General features: G+C 38.0%; 1 long non-coding RNA gene across 1 annotated transcript; it reads left to right on the forward strand.

Annotated features, from left to right (window-relative positions):
- Nucleotides 1–8,173: 8,173 nt before the first annotated feature.
- On the forward strand, nucleotides 8,174–10,091 carry LOC118477400. Its single transcript, XR_004858349.1, has 2 exons — nucleotides 8,174–8,252; nucleotides 9,941–10,091. It is a non-coding gene; the product is annotated as an uncharacterized LOC118477400 (long non-coding RNA).
- The last annotated feature ends 2,409 nt before the right edge of the window (nucleotides 10,092–12,500 follow it).

Below are 12,500 nucleotides of genomic sequence, written 5' to 3' on the forward strand. Positions count from 1 at the left end.
CCCCCCCCCTAAACGTCGTCTTCGAAAGGACCGAGACAAATAGGTTGAGGGTTTTGAAAACTCCACAAAACGACCCAAGTTCAAGAGTGCAGGTGCTCTGTAGATGTGGTTTGCTCCTTCTTTCCAATAATGGTTGTTCTTATCTCTCCTTCTTTTTTTATGTCCGTTACTCCATTGTGCTCTAAAATATATATCACCGTCAGAATTCTCCTCAACTGTCGACAATAGATTCTTCAACTTTTGTGCATTGATTTATATCAGTTTGTCCTAACAGATAAATATCTTTAAACGCCTGTTCTGTATTCTAGAAATTTCCTTAATAAATATAAGAATAAAAAATCCCAACGGATGGTTTCTACAGATTTCAAGAGACTTGCATCCCATGAGCTGAGACAATTATAAAAGCAAGTCTGTCTTACTTTTTGTAAACGGGACACACCAATGCTTGTGGAATTCATGTTTTGAGAACCATTTCAAATGCAATAGTATTAATGGTGCGAAACAAAATTTGAAGTTTTTATTTTACTCCGCTTTTGCAACAATGGAAGATTACATTTTATACCATACTTGGAGTTGTTTTAGCATTGCACTTCCGGTAAAATATATCCTGAAATATAAAAAAATGCCTAAATTACTCCGTGCACTATATTCGCCTTCTACTTCTATCCCTCTGTAAGCAAAGTAGGCTAGTAAGAACTGAAAAACTTCGCTGCGAAGCGCGTTCAGGTCATTAAGTCACACCTTTTCTCGAAATAAATAATCATTTGTTCTAATGGGTCATCATAATAATAAAATGGCTTGTCAGGTGCAGCTAAACTTCCCTCCTTCAATTTAATTAGCACAATCGACGTGTGGGAATTCCTTTTTCCGTCCAGACATTGTAGCCTAGCAGCACACCAGATAAACACAGCGGGTGGACAGTGGACACCAAATTTTAATTCTCATAATGATAGATCTACAACAATACAACCAAATATCGGAAAACACTCAGATTTAGATCTAGATGTAGGCCTATATCAGCTTGAATAAAATATCATCGAATATTGGTTTAAAATTTGGTAGTCACTTTATCAAACATTAAAAAACCCCACTGTTTATCTAACTTGCATTGCCTTTCGAATTTTCGTTTATATTACAGATCTATATAAATGAAAGAAGACTGAACTTTAAGGGTAGGTGGCAGTTAATGTTTCTAACTTTGTTATTAACACATTCCAGCATCATTCAAACTGATTATAAAACACTTTAGGAGTTCAAACTGAATATCAAATATCAAAATGTATTCTTTCTTTAAGGAATTTGAAAATATTTCATGTTTTGGGGGTACAGAAGCAATTTTGACTCAATCCGGCCCGCGCTCTCGCTCAATCAGTTTATTGACTAAAGTGCTTATATTTTCCCATAAGCACACTAGCAATAAAATCTGTGATCCTGGGTATGCTTTTTTTTATACTTGAAACCTCTGAAGAGATATTGAGGATAACGTCATAGCTATTGCTTAAATCTATTCATTTTTGCATTTTCGCATCAACTGAAGCACTTGAAACTGCATTTTTCGAAATCGGAGAGAGATATTTGAAAAAGCCCAACCAGGATCACAGAAAATTCATTTTCACATAGTCAGGCCAAATATAAAAGAAATCCTGAACTTCAGTCTTAAATGAGAGTCCGGGCCGCAACCCATACCCCTTAATTTTTGTCGTTTTGAGAAAACTTGAAAAAAACGCACTGATTTTGTCACAACTTTCTAACCGAAACAGATAGGAGCATGAATTGAATTGTATAAAAACAATTAATCATTTGTCAATGTACCCAATTCTTTTATATCTAATTTTAAGAAAAAGTCCCCCCAAAATACAGTAGGTAGTGATGCAACAGAGAGGTCAATTTAACGGTAGCATTAACTTAAAAGAAGAAATTAAGGGAAATTTGTCAAAAACATGCAACTCCAAGTTGCCAAAAGAGGAAAACAGAGCCGTAAATTGCAGAAGGACTTCTTTTTTTCCTAATCAGTCCCTCTTCCAGGGCAGTAGAGACGTCTGCCAGTCCAATTTTCCTCCTCTAAAAGATGGTTCCTTTCCTGTTTTTCTAAGCCACACCCTCTATTCCAGTCTTTGCCCTCTATATTTGCGTACAGTCCCTTCTGATGCCACTGTCCATGGTTTGGCTGAGACCTGTAACTTCAGAAATGGCATAAACGTCTGGGTGCCAAGGGCCCCCAACTTCCAGTCTGCAGTAATGATTGCAAAAGCTGCTTCTACTCTTGGTTTGGTCACAAAGACCGTCTTAGGGCACTCACTGCTTCAACCAGGTGTGAACATACGGAAACTCTCATTCTGTTTTTGTGTCACGCCAGGCACATACTTGATCTCCATTAGCTCATCTGTGATGCACAGGCTTCATAAATGAGGGGGTTTGAGGTGGGCAGAAAGCCTTCCCTTGTGTGATGGTGCTGTGCTTCCTTTGCTGTAACGCCTTTTGTAAAAGTAGAGTATAACACAGATAGCTCGAATTCGTTGGAACTGGTCTCGGTAGTTCGAGGCATCCGTAGTTCGAGGGATCTGTAGTTCGAAGGATATTTTTAAAAGATAAAGAAGGAAAAACAAAACGGGACCGCAGGCACAGTTCTACGGATGCGTGATTTTGAGTCTTCTGTGTTTGACCTGTGTTATACTGTAAAAGCACCAGTTGTTTTCACTAGTAAGTGGGCATCTGTCATGATGTGGGTCTCCATCTGTGCTGGTTCTGTGTAGCAACGTGGCCACCACTGCTTCTCACATCAGCGGTGGAAAGAGTTGAACGACCTCAGAGGTTTTGTGTAATAGGACTGGGGACATCCAATCTTCTCCTGGTTGAAAAAAAAAAAGAAGAGAAAAAAAATCTGGAAAAAATCCATAAGAATAAGGATTTAGGTGTTGTTATTATCCTCTGCAAACAGAAGTTAGTATCCGATTCAATGGCAAAATTGCAATAGCAGACTATAAAAACATTTAACACTCTAAGCAGAAGGGAGTTATTAATTTATGCAGACCCCAAGCACAAGAATTCTGCTGATAGAGTCCAATTTCATTTATAACAAAAAACAAAAAAGGACAAGAAAGCAGAATATATATACTCTCTAACCCTGCAAAACTGCCACCCTGTTTTACTAGCCCAGCTTTCCTCCAGGTTTTGCCAAAGCACGAAAAGGAACGCCTTTATAAACATAGGCTACTATTTGCCCCCAACCTGAAATGAAGCCTACTAATGTTAATTTTCCCCACAACCCCTTCACTCTTGGCCACCAGAGGTGCCGCGTACCCAATCTAAGTGCACACTACACACCAGCGACTCGGCAACTGTGTACGCCTAGCCTAGGGCCTAGTGATAATCTCCCTTTCTCCACTGACACACTTCTGTGAGTCTGGGAGTGAGTGAATGCATGAAGCACGAGCCAACAAGACGATGGGCATTAACCCCTTCATTACACTGGGTCAGTTATTTGTGCTTCACCAGACAGTTGTTGATTTTGATCACCAGGGACAAAGAAAGAGTAGCGCTAAGATTAGTGGTTGGTTGCATATATATGATTAGACCCAGTTTATAAATTCTACTATCTCTAAAAGGAAAAGATTTCTGAAAATATTCTTTAAAATGTGGAGGAATGTGAATCTGCTATTAGTTTTATGAAATGCATGTAATGAAGCAGTAAGCCAAATGCAAAATATGATGAACGGCGTTCATCATCATGGCCCTCGAGCATCACAAGGCATGACAAGCACCATAGGTCTCAGGAGAACTTGCTTCCTTCTTCATTAAAAAACAAAAACAACATCCATCATATAGGTCACAAATGAGCTAAGTTTTGCTTGTGGGGTATGGAACAATAATTGTTGATTGATGGGACTTTGAAAATTAGGGGATAGTCAAGTGAAATTTCTTATCCTCAAATATGGTACCTGAGTAAGTGCGCCAAAGGCTTTCTCTCCAAGCTTTACACCTCTCTTTTCCTCGATGGCTCCCAGATTTTTCAAAGTACAGAGCTGAGACTGAAATGATATGATATACAAAACTGGTTTCATTTACATACTGTCATTCTTGGAAGTATTTTTTTCAAGCCAACAAAATCACCAGTGACAGGCTTGCAAAGTTCAACAGTAATGAAAACAAAGCTAAACATGCAATTTTCTATCATCAAACTATTATTTCATTTTCAATAACGGTACTTTTACCTGTGTCAATTCCTGGCAAAAGAATTGAAGCACGGTTGATGAGCATAAATAGGTTTAAATGGAGGTGAAGGGGGTATTATCTCTCACACTAATACTAGGCCTAATCTGTAACCTGAATGTAATCTGAATCAAATCAGTATCAATAAAAGTGCAGTTATTGTTTGCTTTTTACTTCTCTTCTCTTAAACTGAATAAGACATTGTTTTCAATGAACTAATCACTCTATAAGTATAGCCTAAGTATAAGTGAGGCGTTTTTCTGAGAGCGATATCGGGTAGCCTATCTGAAATAAGTCACTCTGATTTCTCATGACACGTAAGAATCAAAATCAATTTTGACTTACTGTTTTGCCACATTGGTTGACACACACCACTTCCTTTATGAGTATGGAATCATAGGGGTTGAGAGCCAATACAGTGGGAATTATTTTGAATCTCCATCACCAATGAGTGAGGTGTTCCTCATCTTGTACTAGAGTGAGCAACCCCATAGGACATCTCCGCTCTCTTTACCTAGATGGGCCACTGTAGTTGACCTGACATTCAGGCTTGTGGATTTACAGTCATGAGTCAAACTTATCAGTTGTCAGCTGGGCCTTCACAGATTAGCAAAGCTGGGAAAATACACAAGCTGATTAGTGAATTACCAATTTGTTGGTAAAACAAAACAAAAATAACAGCAAGAGAGAAAAGAATTTGGCAACAAATCACTTCTACGTAATGTCTCCTAATGGCACCAATGTTGGATGAGTACCTAAAGAAAACTGAGAGAACTCATTACTAAATTTTTAATATTAATTCGTTATACCTACAAATTTCTTAAACATCGTTTAGCTATTAATTTGAATTACCCCCACCCCCACACCCCTCCAACTCCCCCCAAAAACACCAAACAGAATAAGAATAAGAAGGAACTGGGTGCGATCGCCATGAATTGTGGTGTAAGGGAGTATACCAAAATATAGTTCAATATAAGACCACATTACAAATAAATGCAGAATGTTACTATTGAACTACTGTAAGATTATAGCACGGCCAATTAAAAATTGCAATCGTAGGGCCTATAGAATCTATATTTATGATCTAACCCAGCGATGAGCAGCAGTTTAATACACTTGTAATTTGATATATACGTTCAAAACAGAGCACACAAGTTAATGAGACATAACCTTATCTACTTGTGTCTACAGTCCGGAACTGAAGATTTTCAGCTTTTATTATTAATTTTTTTCCCGCCCCAGTGATAGCTAGATTCTAGATCTATAAAATACCCGTACGAAAACAATTGGAGGAAAACTGGAAACTTCAAACTGGCTATAGTCTAGAAATTAGCCAGAATCTATTACTAGATCTAGCCCCAAACTAAGCATAGTCAAGTCATAGAGAAAAGAGAATTATCCACGACCACTGAAGACAGTAAAAGCAATATGTAATGGAAAAATATGACTTTAGACAAACGAGTAAAACACTCTTGGTTAATTACTTTTTTTTGAAATAATAATAGTTACTTCCGGTGGTATTCTGATATATTACCTCCACTTACAAAATTAAGAGTATCGGAAATCGAATTGATTTATGTGAATTCTGCAAAAACCTGACCTGATAGACAAAAACTAACTACATAAGTAGAATCAGCAAATCAGTATCCTAAAAACGTAACGATTTTTGTAGCTAAAAAGCCTATTTTTTTTCATCTCTGACCAATGTAATGCAATGTCAATGCACCAGCGGCGGTGGGTGGACCCCATTTGGGTGGGACTTAGGTTTCTCCACTTCTTTACCACCAAAAAGCAAGCAATAAGAACAAAACAGTGATGATTTTTCTATACTCACGACGAGCCACGGCATTTTGAGAACCATTCAAACGAGAAGAGTCACCTTTTTCTTCCCTCTCTTTGTTCTTAGTTAAATTTAAGCTCTCCTGGATGGTGGAGACGAAGCCGTTTCACCTCCAGATTTCTCTAACTAGTTTTTATCTGAAGGAAAAGTTGTCTCAAAAGTGGTTTGATGTAATTAACAACTGTTAAATCTCAGCGGCACAAACACACACCACTCCAAACACATACCGTCTATAAGGTGGATTGGGTCGTGTTGTTGCTGAAAACAGAACGCGCCTAACAAAGGCCCAATGGGCGCATAGGTATCTGTGTCACTGGGGGAAAGTGTGTCGTAAACTTTCACCCCTTTGTCAGGGCTGAGAGAGCGTGAGCCCTCTGTGCAGTGTTATTTTTTAAAAGTCTTTTACCTTTTTACAAGAAGAGTTTCATTAAAGACGGTCGTGGGAACCGGCTTATTCTTTCTGAGCCCTAACGACATTGAGTTGGCTGTTAGGTTACTATAGTTGTAAGCGGTGACAACAAAGATTGGATAAACGGGCTAGCCGCAACGCTGATAACTGTGTGTTCATTGCATGCGATCACAACGGTTTCAACTGCTTATTTCATTATTTAAGAAACTTTCATTAACTAAGGGATATAGTTGGGGTGTGGAGGAGGTGGGGGTGAGGGGCTCTAGCCCGTAAGCCCTTCACTACCCACCGCCACTGCAATGCACCTAGATTCTAGATCTAGATTCTAGATCTAACTCCTTGCCTTTGGTTTGTTTTGGTCACGAAGCTTAAAATCAAAATCAAAGTCATCTCTATTCTAACGACAACATGCCGTATTAAATTTTTGAATCGTACATGTTCTGATTACTTTGCTTATATTTACGTTATGATTGTTTTGTTTGGGGTTTGTTTCACGAAGGGAAACATACGGATAGCACAACTTGTAAATTAGCGTGGCTAAAAGTAAAGGAAAACAATTTAGATTTTCCCCAATTCACAATCTGACCCCCGAAGCACCGACGGGCATGAAAATGTTGTTTTCAAGTGAGACTCTAGAATGGATCCTCTTGTCCAATTGGCTGGTCATTTGAACTTTGTTGGTACGGATGTATTTCGCCAGCTGATATCAGTATGGTATAAACAATTAATTACACTCGTTATGGTGTTAGACCATGTTTCATCCTATTCGTGAAATTGCCAGTTGTTATCACTCGTTGAAACTCGTGATTGCTACTTGGAAATTTCACTCGTTGGATAAATTATGATCTTACTCCATAACTCATGTAATAAATTATATTTAAAATTGTTCAAACCAAAACGCACCGCCACAAGCACATCGTTGAATAGGAGTGGGTTATACTGTGTGAAGAATCGCACATTCTTAACCCTATCCGTACGCCCTGGGGTCATTTTGTACCCCCGGGGTTGTATTATTCATATTTTAGAATACTTCCAGTATGAAGATCTCTTTGAAACTTTCAGTATTTCTAAAAAACCAATTTGACAGATTACTATGCAAAACGTACGGATCGGATTAACAAGTAAATTTCCTCTTTGGAAAGTGGTGGTACAGAGTTCCCCACGTCGTATGGATACGATAGTAAAACACGACGTAGGGATATGGTTAGAAATCTAACGGTATCTTGATAACGTCAAGAATGATGGCATCAAACTTGTTATAAAGTATTAGCAAGAGATTCTTTTCAATTTCACTTGCCATTTATCAGAGATCGTATTGATGTGTGGTCTAAAGTTTTGCCAGTAAAAAGTGTCATTTGTAAGCTGTTACGCAGGCCACATATGTATGCAAAATTCATGTGAGAAGAAGAAAGTTCTGTGAACGCTCCCATTTTCCGCGCGACAGAGATTTGTAGTATTCCATAATAATTATGTTTTAAATAAAAGTTTTTTAGTCTAACCTCAGTTATTCGGGAAAGATGGTTATGTTGGGACAAATTGATATAAATTGCTGTGCAAAATACGGGTAATATTGAATCCCAAATTTTTAACCGCACTATAACATGACCTTATTGTTTTGCAAGTGCCGTGAAACTCTGACTAAAACTTAGCTTAAATCATTTAATTAAATTACGCTTGTTCGTTTCACAGAGTCAAGAAAATGGGGTACACAAGACTACGCTATCCAAAGATGATTGGTCGTTACGATATGATATCACACAAGAGAGATTCTGGAAACGAGGCTAACAAAGACCGGTAAGTTACAAGAAAACTTGTTCTAATGAAATCATTGTTATTGTCATTTTTCTTTTTCTTTTTACCAGCTACAAATCTTGTTGTGGCATTGTTCTTTAATATATAATATATGTGATGCAGCGTGGTGGAATCAGGCTCTCGTCAAAATAATCAAAGTGAAGAAACTTGCATTTTTCTGCCGGTTTGTGAATTTTTTTTTTTTTTTTTTTTTTTTGGCTCAACACCTTTCATGCCCATTAAAGAACTCATTTCAGTGTGGATTTTTCTGAAAAACGTTGATTAAAGGCACAAAAAATGTAAATTTTCAGTTATCACGGACTCTTAAACTAAGGAAATAACAAATCTTTGGCGGCCATTTTCTGACTAATTTTACCTCTGAAAACAGGTAACCCCCACCTCCTTCAAATATCTCTACTTGTATTCAAGATAAATGGATATTTTTTCATCCAAATAAAGACACGTGAACAAGCTTTAAGATGATACCAATAACTTAACATGCCCAAAAGTTGACGAGAGCCTGATTCCACCACGCTGCCTCACATATATTATTTTATATGTATCTTTTGCTACTGTTGAAATTGATGTAATTTTATTATATATCCTGTTACTGAGATTGCTAACATTCATAATGATTTATTGCTGATTTGATTTTTGCTTATCAATTCATGGTTGTCTTCCTTCGCAGGGAGGTAATCAGAGCAGCCCATTTTTTAACTATATCGGTACAATTTGATTTCGGATGAACGTACATAACAAGATGGTTCTCTCCTCTCTTTAAGCCAATTAAAAAAGTGTCCTCAAAATTCGGTGGCGCCCTCTTCGCAAATGCGCACCCTTTGCGAACAGAGTTACCCTATTTGTGTGAAAAAAAATCAAAGTGGAGCTAAAAAGTTTTTCAATAATAAGATTTCAAATTTAGGAAGAACGATGGTTAAAATGGTTATGCTGACAAAGAAAAATACCTCTTCCAGAGGAAAAGGCGACTGTTTTCTTCGTTTAATTTGACTTAAAATGAGAGGCCAGAGGTCATTAAAAAAATTTTTAAACCTGAAACACCGAACTGAACGAACCCGAACAGCTAATGAACAGTAGTCGATCTGCGCACGCAAGGAGGTGCTATTCCTTTTCTTCTTCAGGAGAAACGAAAGAAATATATTGTAAACATTTATAATCATTTTTGTGGATTAAAAAAAAAAAAAAACTATCGTATTTTCGTTTGTGTCACGACGCCGTGGAATCAGGTGCGAGTCATTTTTGAGCACATAGAGGATTTGGTATCATATATAGCTCAATCATTTGGCATGTTTTCAATAAAAAAAAAACTACCCTTCTGTATTGATAGAAGTCGAGATATCTGCGATTGTAGGAGGTGAGGTAGCTTAGTTTCAAGGATTAAATTAACGAGAGAATAGCCGCTAATATATGGTGACTTCCACCGCTTGAGTGTCCCCGGAAACGGAAAACACATTCTTTTTGCCTTTAAGAAACATTTTTCAATAAAATCTACACGGAAGTGTGTTTTTAAATTGGCATAAAAGAAGCTGAGTCCAAAAGCAAAAACTCGATTAAAATTGTCAAAACGGCAGAACCAACGTCGGTTTCTTGGATGTCACTAACTTTGCAAGCGCCTAATTTTACCGCAGTGCCACACATTTGCCTTTTTTTTCCTTCTTTTTTTATTTATCCAGGCGTGTTATACTGGAAAACGCGTCCAAGAGACAAGCCGTGGAGGGTCTCAACACTGCTGTGTACCATGTGACCAAGTTGGAGTTTAAACCGTTATACACCTGGGTCCATGTCTTCCTGAACGAGACAGAAATATTTCAGGTTTGTTACCTTGCTGTTTGGTATTTTGATTCACGGTTTTCATGTTGCTATTTTTTATTTGTATGTGTTTTACTGTCGTATCCAAACGACGTGGGATACCTTTGTGCCCCCACTTTCCAAAGAAGAAATTTAGGCTACTTGTTAATCCGATCTGTATGCTGTGTGGGTAACAAAAGACCCCAAGTATTCGAACCCACGGCTGGAATCGAAACGCTTTACGATCCAAGATGGCGGCAAAGAGTCTTCTTAACAAGAGGGCCCACTCAGGTCCACTCCTCTCTTTGAGCCAATGAAAAAAGTGTCCTCAAAATTCGGTGGCGCCCTCTTCGCAAATGCGCACCCTTTGCGAATTGAGTTACCCTACTTGTGTTAAATAAATCAAAGTGAAACTAACAAGTATTTTACTAAATAAGAATTCACATTTCGGAAGAACGCTTTTTTAAAATGGTTACGCTGACAAAAAACCTCTTCCGGAGGAAAGGGTGACTGCATTTTTCGTTTAATTTGACTTTAGAATGAAAGACGAGAGGTCTTTAAAATTTTTTAAAACCTCTAAAACTCCGCATTGAACGAACCCGAACTGCTGAAGAACAGCAGTCGATCCTCGCACGCAAGGAGGTGCTATTCGTATTCTTCTTCTAGAGAAACAAAAGAGAGCTTCAAAACAGACTGCAGCGCCATCTGAAGCAAAGAGCGGACTTCCGGCGGACACTTTTTTGGCTGAGGGGACCATCTTGTTATGTACTATCTTTGATGGCGGCAACTAGTTTTGTTGATATATATATATATATATATATATATATATATATATATATATATATATATATATATATGTGTGTGTGTGTGTGTGTGTGTGTGTGTGTGTGTGTGTGTGTGTGTGTGTGTGTGTGTGTGTGTGTGTGTGTGTGTGTGTGCATATATATATGCTTTGAGGGTTCAACTGGTTAACACTAATGTCGTTCAAGCCTTCATATTTCAAAGAGAGCTCGCTCTCTCAGTTCTAGAACTTCGTTTTTTTAGATCTAGACATCTAGACTTAATGAGGCGGGCAGAACTTTCTCAAAGCAGGTAATCGAGTCCATTTGTGAGTGAATCGTCAAACCTAATTTTGAATACATCGAATAGTTCAACCTTGTTTCAGGCGTTTCTTCTTCTTATAGTCCGATTCTATAGTTGTTGTTGTTTCACATTAATTAAATCATATTTAATTGTCATAGAAACCTAATTTCTCTGGGCTCTGCTAGTTATTTGTGAACTTTTTGACTAGAGCTTGGGTTCTTTGAAGTGGTTTTTTCCTTCTTTCTGTTTTGCTATTGTCGTTTTCTGCTCCTTCCACTCATAGAAATTTATATTTAGCACTCTCTCCAGTTATTGGTGGTCCCTGAAATGGCCTATATTATGTGCCGATAGAAACATAAAACCCACAGGACCCGTCGACTCTGCTGTGTTTTCCTGGGATTTTTCTTCATTGTCCTTGCGCTGACCGAGGGGCTTGATTGTTTATTCCTTTAATTTAATTGGATTATCGACACTAATCGACACCAGGAAACAGAAGGAGTGGACCACACCAGAGCGCCCACCAAGCACTCGTCCTACCATTTAACAAATCAACAAGAACTTTTTTTAATTGATCCTGCAAACCAGGGAGAAACATGACTGGGTGAGAAACAGTTGCCAGTTCTCGAAAAAAAAAGACTTTCCGTTCAGACAACAAAACTCGCGTATTTTTTAGGACAAGAGCGAAGTACCTCAACAAAGACCGTATAGACGTAGGTGCAGCAGCAGTCGTAGTAGTAGTAGCAGTTGTAGCAGCAGTCGTAGTAGTATTAGTAGTAGTAGTAGTAGTAGTAGTAGTAGTAGTAGTAGTAGTAGTAGTAGTAGGGCTACCGGACTCGTACGATGATGTTTCGAGCTCGAAAGTTCGAACCTCAGGTCCGACGGTGTGTCCTTGGAAAAGGTACTTTACTCCATGTTTCCTTTTACCCAGGCGGGAAAGGGTACCTTGCCATCGACAGAGGATGATCTTGTCAGTATGTGAGTGTTTTAGCGTTCAGTGTGTGAGTGTTTTAACGTTCAGAAATTGCAGCTTATACTGTATGCTTTCCAAAAAGTTGAGATTGTTTCTTGCTTTAAAGTTTTATTATTGTTTTTGCAGTGGTAGTAGTAATGATGTTTTCATTGTTACAGGTATTATTATTATTATTATTATTATTATTATTATTATTATTATTATTATTATTATTATTATTATTATTATTATTATTATATACAGACCCGTTCTACGAACGGTGATATTATTATAGTGATAGGAAATACCAATACAGTGGAATCCTGTTATAACGAGAGGGAGGGGACCGGTGCGAAATGTCCGTTATAGCAGGATTCTCGTTACAAGGGATCCAATAATAAATTCAAGGGAAA

This window comes from Aplysia californica, unplaced genomic scaffold (assembly GCF_000002075.1).
Source record: "Aplysia californica isolate F4 #8 unplaced genomic scaffold, AplCal3.0 scaffold00084, whole genome shotgun sequence".
In the NCBI taxonomy this organism is placed as follows: domain Eukaryota; kingdom Metazoa; phylum Mollusca; class Gastropoda; order Aplysiida; family Aplysiidae; genus Aplysia; species Aplysia californica.